An 8,964-nucleotide genomic window follows, 5' to 3' on the forward strand; every position below is an offset into this window, starting at 1 on the left:
TATTTGGTAAACTGCAGACAAGTCAAGAATTTAACTCCTACCAATTAACCTCTATAGCTGCAATAATAAAGGTCATTAGATTTATTTGCCTGATCTAAGTTACCACGCCTCAGGGCTGTTCGGTTGTAAAAGCAAATAATCTTCGTTGATGGGACGAAGCTTTGTATTGCAGATTGAACCGAATAGAATGACACTCAAAACAAATTTAAAAAATATTTCCGATACCAAATGCAAAGTGGGCAACGGCCTTGCCGCAGTGGATACACCGGTTCCCGTGAGATCACCGAAGTTAAGCGCTGTCGGGCGTGGTCGGCACTTGGATGGGTGACCATCCAGGCCGCCATGGACTGTTGCCATTTTTCGGGGCGCACTCAGCCTCGTGATGCCAATTGAGGAGCTACTCGACCGAATAGTAGCGGCTTCGGTCAAGAATACCATCATAACGACCGGGAGAGCGGTGTGCTGGCCCCACGCCCCTCTTATCCGCATCCTCCACTGAGGATGACACGGCGGTCGGATGGTCCCGGTAGGCCACTCGTGGCCTGAAGACGGAGTGCTTTTTTTTACCAAATGCAAATCTATGAATCATTGAAGGTGGTCCTTTGCTGTGTTATTCTCTTCATTACCGTGTTTCAGTTACACAGGTACACACTGAGGTGACATAAGTCACAGGATAGTTGTGTCCCGGTCACATGGCGCATTATCATCCATAAAAATGCCACCATTTTTTTGGGAACATGAAGCCCATGAATAGCTACAAATGGTCTCCACGTATCCTAAAATAACCATTATCAGTCAATGATCGGTTCAGTTGGTCAGAGGATTCAGTCCCTTCCATGTAAACACTGCCCACACCATTATGGAGCCACCGCCAGCTTGCAAAGTGCCTTGTTGACAACTTGGGTCAATAGCTTCGTGGGGTCTGCGCCACAGTCGAACCCTACCGTCAACTCCTACCAACTGACATCGGTACCCGTCTGACCATCCCACGGTTTCCCAGTGTCTACGGCCCAACCAATATGGTAACAAACCCAGGAAAGGCGCTGCAGGCGATGTACTGTTCGTAAAGGCACTCGCGTCGGTCGTCTGCTACCATAGACGGTTAGCGCCAAATTACTCCGCACTGTCGTAACTGACACGTTAATCGTACGTCGCACATTGATTTCTGCGGTTATTTCACCCAGCGTCGCTTGTCTGTTAGCACTGACACTCAACAGAAACGTTGCTGGCTCGGTCGTTGAGTAAAGGTCATCGGCCACTGCGTTGTCCGTGGTGAGAGGTAATGCCAGAAATGTGGTATCCTTGGCGCACTCTTGACGTTATGGATCTCGCAATATTGCATTCCTGATTTCCGCAACTGAATGTCCCATACGTCTCGATGCAACTATCACCCCTCGTACCAAGTCTGTTAATTGCTGGTGTGAAGGCTTAATCACTTCGGAAAACTTACACATAATCACATGAATACAGGATATGTGCATACCGGTGTCCGATGATTTCCGTCGCCTCAGTTGAATAATTCCCTTGTGAGACGTGAGCCACACAGAGGTTGACGTTACGCCCCTATAATTATTTTCCGTTGCCTCAGGCCCGAAGTTCGCTACGTAATAATTCATTTCACTTCTTGTGAAACACTATAATACTTTTCGAATCAGTTGTCATGACCAGCTTCAGGTATTCTGTCGGGTCGAGTGTCTTAGCAAACTCGCTCAGGGTACGGCAGCTCGCTTGGTCATTCTCAGTAGGTTAGCCTCTGTAAGTAGGCTGTTTAGGTTTTATGTTGGTAACGCCACGTAGCGCTCTGTATGAAAATCACTGACTGTGCTGTGTGCAGTGTGTGGCTGGCTGGCATTATTCGAATATTCGCTATTGTAGTGTTGGGCAGTTGGATGTGAACAGCGCGTAGCGTTGTACAGTTGGAGGTGAGCCGCCAGCTGTGGTGGATGTGGAGAGAGACATGCCACAGTTTTGAGAGGTCACTCTATAAGTGGACGATATGGACGTGTGTCCACCAGAAAAAGGAAATTTCTAAAGATGGATGTTATATATATATATATATATATATATATATATATATATATATATATATATATATATATATATATATATATGACTTTTGAACATTATTAAGGTAAATACATTGTTTGTTCTCTATCAAATTCTTTCATTTGTTAACAATACCTATCACCGAGCGAGGTGGCGCAGTGGTTAGCACACTGGACTCGTATTCGGAAGGACGACGGTTCAATCCCGCGTCCGGCCATCCTGATTTAGGTTTTCCGTGATTTCCCTAAATCGCTCCCGGCAAATGCCGGGATGGTTCCTTTCAAAGGGCACGGCCGACTTCCTTCCCTAATCCGATGAGACCGATGACCTCGCTGTCTGGTCTCCTTCCCCCCAAAAACAACAACAACAACAACAACAACAACAATGCCTATCAGTAGTTAGTGCCTTCAGTAGTTAGAATCTTTTATTTAGCTGGCAGTATTGGCGCTCGTTGTATTGCAGCAGTTGGAGCAACGAAGTTTTTTGTGAGGTAAGTGATTCATGAAAGGATAGGTTATTGTTAGTCAGGGCCATTCTTTTGTGGGGATTATTGAAAGTCAGATAGCGTTACGCTAAAAGTATTGTGTGTCAGTTTAGTGATGATCAGAATAAGTAAAGAGAGAAATGTCTGAGTACGTTCAGTTTTGCTCAGCTGTTTGAAAATCAAATAATGTAAGAGGTTTTCCAGCACTGTCATTTTTAAATTTTTCCAAGGGGACGTTTCACCTTTTACAATAACATTTGTGCTTAAAATGTGTAGTTAAGAGCCGAGATCATGTTTCCCCAGTCGTAAAGCCTGTAGAAAATTCTGAAGAGGCTCTCGCCCGCCGCGCAAAATCTGTTGTACCGCTATCGACCTGGTGCATATTACCGCTGGGAACATACGGGGCTCTTTCACCGGCGTGATGATATCTGGCAGTCGCCGGCGGGTTGAATATTTATGGGCGTTTTCCCTAAATAGAATTTGGGGCTGGTTAATCGGGCCGACGGTCTCGGCTGCTGGCCTTTTCGTAAAGGTCAGGAGGTGAGGCCGGCTGTTACCTTACCGTCCCGGGCCCGCTTTGTCTGCCGTAATTACGCACACACATCACACTCGGCGATAGCATCAGCCGCTGCGAATCCCCGATGCTATCTGGCCGCTACCGGCGCGCGCCGGGCAGCCTATTTGTCGCTCGCAATTACCGGCTCGCGCCGCGGCAATCGGCGAGCGAAGCGCACGACGCCGCCCGCCGGACAGTGAAGAAGTGCGGCAGCTGGCGCGCCGCATCCGATACGTTTCGACAGCGCGCTACGTCTTCGGGACGAGCTGCGTGCCGGCGCCTGCGACAGGCCTCCCGTCAAATCGCTCTGGGTCTCGATCGTGACGCGTGATAGGCACGCGTCCCCTCCGTCTCCCTCTCTCACCCCCCACCCCTCTCTCTCTTTCATGGAACGGCGGTTATCGCTGAAACAACCAGTTTTCGGTTTATCGATTTTTTACACGCCAGTTTAACCTGACTTGAAATCGCTCAAAATAACCGGTTTCTGAAATAACCGGTTTTCGGTTTTTTATTCCTGTTATTTCTTGTAATAAACGTAGAGCTCTAACAAAGAGGGAAAAACTTTGACTCAGTTTCAAGATACATAGAATCCAAGTATTAAATTAAATAGCCAAATCCAACGTTTGCTGCGTTTCTTGAAAACTGATAAGTGGTTAAATACTACAGAAAGTCACCGGCCCTATTGATTCTAATCTTTTGAAACTCTAATCATAAATCATGTTGTAATCAGGGATCGTACCACTATTTGGGCATAATGGGTGAAACTGAGGTTGAAGACAGGCATGCTATGTTGCTACAGGCAGCACGTCAGCTGTTTCCTATTGTTACTGTATTCTATGAATAAATTGTTGTTAAGTTTTTATTACGGTTACCACAATTTCCTTCCTCTTTTATTGTTGCATAGAAATGGAGCAAGGAGGACATTAAAAGCAGACTAGCACTGACAAAAAGTGCATTCCCGGCTAAGAGAAGTCTACTAGGACCTAATTTGAGGAAGAAGTTTCTGAGAATGTACGGCAAGTAAGCATGGACTGTGGGAAAACCGGATCACAAGAGAAACGAAGCATTTGTGACGTGGTGCTACAGAAGAATGTTGACTGATAATATAACGAGTGAGGTTCTCCGCAGAATCGGCAAGGAAAGGAATATGTGGAAAACACTGATAAGGAGAAGGGACATGATGATAGGACAACTGTTAATACATCAGGGAATGACTTCCAAGGCGCTAGAGGGAGCTCTAGAGATAGAGGGCAAAAACTGTAGAGGAAAACAGAGTTCGGAATACATCCACTACAGTCTGAAACCGCGCGACCACTACGGTCGCAGGTTCGAATCCTGCCTCGCGCATGGATGTGTGTGTGTGACGTCTTTATGTTAGTTAGGTTTAAGTAGTTCTAAGTTCTAGGGGACTGATGACCTCAGAAGTTAAGTCCCATACCGCTCAGAGCCATTTTTTGAATACATCCAGCAAATAATTGAGGGCGTAGGTTGCAAGGTCTACTCTGAGATGAAGAGGTTGGCGCAGCAGAGGAATTCGTTGCCGGCCGCATGAAACCATCAGAAGACTAATGTCACCCTCCCCCATCCCCCCACCCCCGTCCACACCAGAAAAAGGAAGTGGCAAACATATCTACAATCAGAATGAGATTTTCACTCCGCAGTGGAGTGTGCACTGATATGAAACTTCCTGGCAGATTAAAACTGTGTGCCGGACCGAGACTCGAACTCAGGACCTTTGCCTTTCGCAGGCAAGTGCTCTACCATCTGAGCTACCCAAGCACGACTCACGCCGCGTGGAGCACTTGCCCGCGAAAGGCGAAGGTCCCGAGTTCGAGTCTCGGTCCGGCACACAGTTTTAATCCGCCAGGAAGTTTCATATCTACAATCGTTTAAAACGAATGAAGCATTCTACTTCACTGCTACGTAACTTCCAGGCTAGTGTTGGTGCCCTTCTGTAATACAACGGATGTCCAGCGACGACACTGAGAAACTATCCTGTAGACCACATGAGGACGTGTCTCGCAGTCTTGTGCACCCATACCTTAAGCCGCGGCGCACGGCGTCAGGAACATTCTTATCCCAGCAGTGCTGTGCCAGTTCTTATGCCATGTGTTTATTGCTCGTTTCTGTCGACATTGTTGTTAAAATAGCACTTATCGCTTTTCCCATTTTCTCTAATAAGGCAATATTTCAAACCACTGTAAATTTTACAAATAAAAATTATTCCGTTTTTTGAAAAAATATTTATTTAAAAATAAAGAATTTTAGAACTGCTGTCATGGCTAATTAATCTTTCGGTTTTTTACTCGGTTATTAGCAACCACGCTATTTCAGTTGCACTTTTCCTCTTCCTTGCGCGTTGGCTTTAACTTCAGCTCAGTATTCCCGCAGCCGTTTCCTGTGCTTCGAAATAGCAGCGCCTGTGTTATTACGCAGTAGGACGCGAAAAGGCAGTGTAGCTACTACAGTCGTCAAGAAATACAGGAAATTTATTCGTTGTTGCTGATATGAACCACCTTCGGCAACGTATTAGAACGACAACAGTGAAAATTTGCGCCGGACAGAGACTCGAACCCAATCGCTTGCGTAAAGCGAGAAATCTGGATTCGAGTTGCAGTCTGGCACAAATTGTCACTGTCATAATTCTAACACAAGCCGGAGGTAGTTCATATTCGCAACTGCGAATACATTTTCTGTACCTCCTGTGCTGTTCCTCCCCCGCTTCACTCCATGTTTTGCAATTTTTTAGTTTATGGTTTTCGTAGAAACGAAGATGCTCTTGGAGTTCATTCTCTTTTTCTACATTGGTGAGCCACGCCTCAGCCGTTTTCTTGTTCAGAGACCAACGTAAAATTCCGACTTGTGGGACACAGATGGGCGATTCCGTAAAGACGTTTCTCATTTCTCACTGGCGCACTTAATTTTCAGCACCCTTCTGCAACATAACATCTCAATCGCTTCTATTCTCTTCCTTTTTCGGCTTTCCCACAGTTGGTGACTCACTTCCATACATACATTCCCAGAAATTTCTTCCGCGTAAGACGTATCTTAGGAGACCCGGAAAGAAATGTCGTTTTATTACATAAAATTAAAACAGATATACTGTTAACAAGCTTTTGTTTTTAATCAGTGATGTAGTCACCGTCGTTGTCAACAGTCTTTTGCCATCTAGAGTGCAAATTTTGAGTGGCAGATCGATTGAGGTGGCATTTCGGACATGATCCACATCTTTTTGCCACTTAGAAATTATTGTAACCATCGCAATGAATGGAAATCCGATGGCGCAAAATCAGACAAGTATAGTGGGTGAGGCTACACGCTCCGCCCCAATTCATTAATTTTTCCCAAGGTTGCGCGGTGCCGTCTTACATTATCGTGTTGCAGAATAACGCCTTTTCTGTTGACTTTCGCTGGATACATCTGAAATAAAACATGAAATGATTGCATGGCATAGATGGCCAAGGGTCCCCACCTTGGGAAGTTTGGCTGCCGAGGTCCAAGGCATTTCAGTTGAGGCCCCAGTGAGCGAGTTGCGTGTCAGTGATGAACGGATGATGAGGACAAAAAAAAAAAAAAAAATGGCTCTGAGCACTATGGGACTCAACTGCTGTGGTCATAAGTCCCCTAGAACTTAGAACTACTTAAACCTAACTAACCTAAGGACAGCACACGACACCCAGCCATCACGAGGCAGAGAAAATCCCTGACCCCGCCGGGAACCGAACCCGGGAACCCGGGCGTGGGAAGCGAGAACGCTACCGCACGACCACGGGATGCGGGCTGATGAGGACAACACAACAGCAAGTCCACAAGCCGAGATAATTTCCGACCCGGCCGAGAATCGAACCCGGGCCCTCCGCATGTCACTCAGACGGGCTGACTACTCAAGTAAGGTTCAAAATGGTTCAAATGGCTCTGAGCACTATGGGACTTAACTTCTGAGGTCATCAGTCCCCTAGAACTTAGAACTACTTAAACCTAACTAACCTAAGGACATCAGAAACATCCATGCCCGAGGCAGGATTCGAACCTGCGACCGTAGCGGTCGCGTGGTTCCAGATTGTAGCGCCTAGAGCCGCTCAGCCACTCCTGCCGGCCTCAGGTAAGGGGTTAGACTTTCAATTAAAGACTGATTTGCTCGATTCAACTGCTTACAGTAATGGTCTACATTCAAGGTTTGTCCAGGTTTCAGCACTTCAAAATGACCAACCCCTCGAATATTCGACGAGGCACACAAAAGAGACTTTCTGTGGTATAATCATGGTTCACATATACTTCGCAGCGATTCATTCGGAGAGACTGCCACGCCATTTCCTTATTGGATTATTACAGTGGACCCATTTTTCATCTCCAATGATCAAGCGATCAAAAAACACTTCTCTATTATGTTGCTGAAACGATAAGCTGCGTGTGGTGGATTAGTTAGCTATGTTTGTCTTTGTTCTTGCCACTGTACTGCAAATATTCTTGGATATTGACCAACGTTGGTTAAGAGCGTTTGACAGTTCCTCGATTTTATGTCACGGACTTGCCACCACATCCGCCTTTAATATGTCATTGTCTAAAGTTCTTGGTCTACCTGAGCAATACAAGTCAAAAATTACCAGATATGAAATTACAAAATAATCTTTGATTCTTACGAACCTCTAATGCACATGGGTAAACACAGCAAATGGGTGCAGAATAATAACGGTTGCCAGTCACAGTTGAAGGTGATTTTCATCAACACTCGACCGGTTTCGAGCTTGTGGAATCTTCAGTTCGTTTATGTTCATGTACATATTTCCATACGAAGTGTTGGAGATCACTATTTAAACTAATAAATAATGTGATGATGACTAAATAGACACAACTGCATCCATTATAGATATAAAACATCGCAAATGCTTTGTGATAGCAAATGTTGCGTTACTATGCTCGAGAAATTCAAAAAGCATTCGATCCCACATTTGCAGTACTTGGCCGGCCATTTTAAAATAAATTTAAAAAAATTATGATTTAATCATTTTCGAGGAAACAAGTCACTCTAACGTTAGAATGTATTTCGCCCGACTTTGAAGTACACAATGAGCTGATGAATGACGTACGAATATCAACATCCGCAGAAATGACATTATTTTCCGGTCCCCGAAATACTAGTGCTTGATACTAGTAGGCCTATTTTAGCGATGTATACTCTCTTTCCCCCCTCCCCCGCTAATCTGCTTCTTACGTCTTTCTGGCTTCGTCTTTCAGTACGATTTTGCTTCCAAGGGAGTAGAATTCCATCATTTCGCTTCCTACGTAGTCACCAGTAAGATGCTACGTTTGTAGCGAATCCCATTTGTGGTCTCCTTCTGCAGCTATAGAAATTGAGAGCATCGCCGTTCATCTCCCGCCGATCATCTATATCTAGATTTTACACACGGTTCAGCCTCATATTCCTGCATGTTAGCTGTTACTCCGTCTGTAACCAATTTACTACCGAGGGAACGTGAACTTATCCTCGTTAATTGCCTTCCTCCCATGTAGCGTAGTGTTTAACATTCGGTTGACACAACACTAGACACAGATATCAATCTCAGACTGAAAGTAAATGGAACATGAAGGCCGTGACCTGGTTTAACCAGTATTCCTTATTACGTAATAAAATCCAGTTTGCTTTTGTAGTAGTTTAATGATGTTATGTCCTTGTAAATTTTTGGTTCAAAAGTTGTAGTTTTTCTTTTGTTTATCTGCGTTATTATGTCTGGGTTGAAACCATTTTTTGTGCTGTATGTCATAATGCATCGAGTTCTTTTTGTATGGCAGATATAGTAATGCAGACATACAAAAGAAAAACTACACTTATACAACCAAAAAATTCACAAGGCCATGAAATTGTCCAGGAAAACATCAA

General features: G+C 44.9%; 1 pseudogene; it reads left to right on the forward strand.

The window, feature by feature from the left end:
* Positions 1 to 238: 238 nt before the first annotated feature.
* On the forward strand, positions 239 to 356 carry LOC126428651 (5S ribosomal RNA; annotated as a pseudogene).
* The last annotated feature ends 8,608 nt before the right edge of the window (positions 357 to 8,964 follow it).

The sequence above is a fragment of the Schistocerca serialis genome, chromosome 1 (assembly GCF_023864345.2).
Source record: "Schistocerca serialis cubense isolate TAMUIC-IGC-003099 chromosome 1, iqSchSeri2.2, whole genome shotgun sequence".
In the NCBI taxonomy this organism is placed as follows: Eukaryota; Metazoa; Arthropoda; class Insecta; order Orthoptera; family Acrididae; genus Schistocerca; species Schistocerca serialis.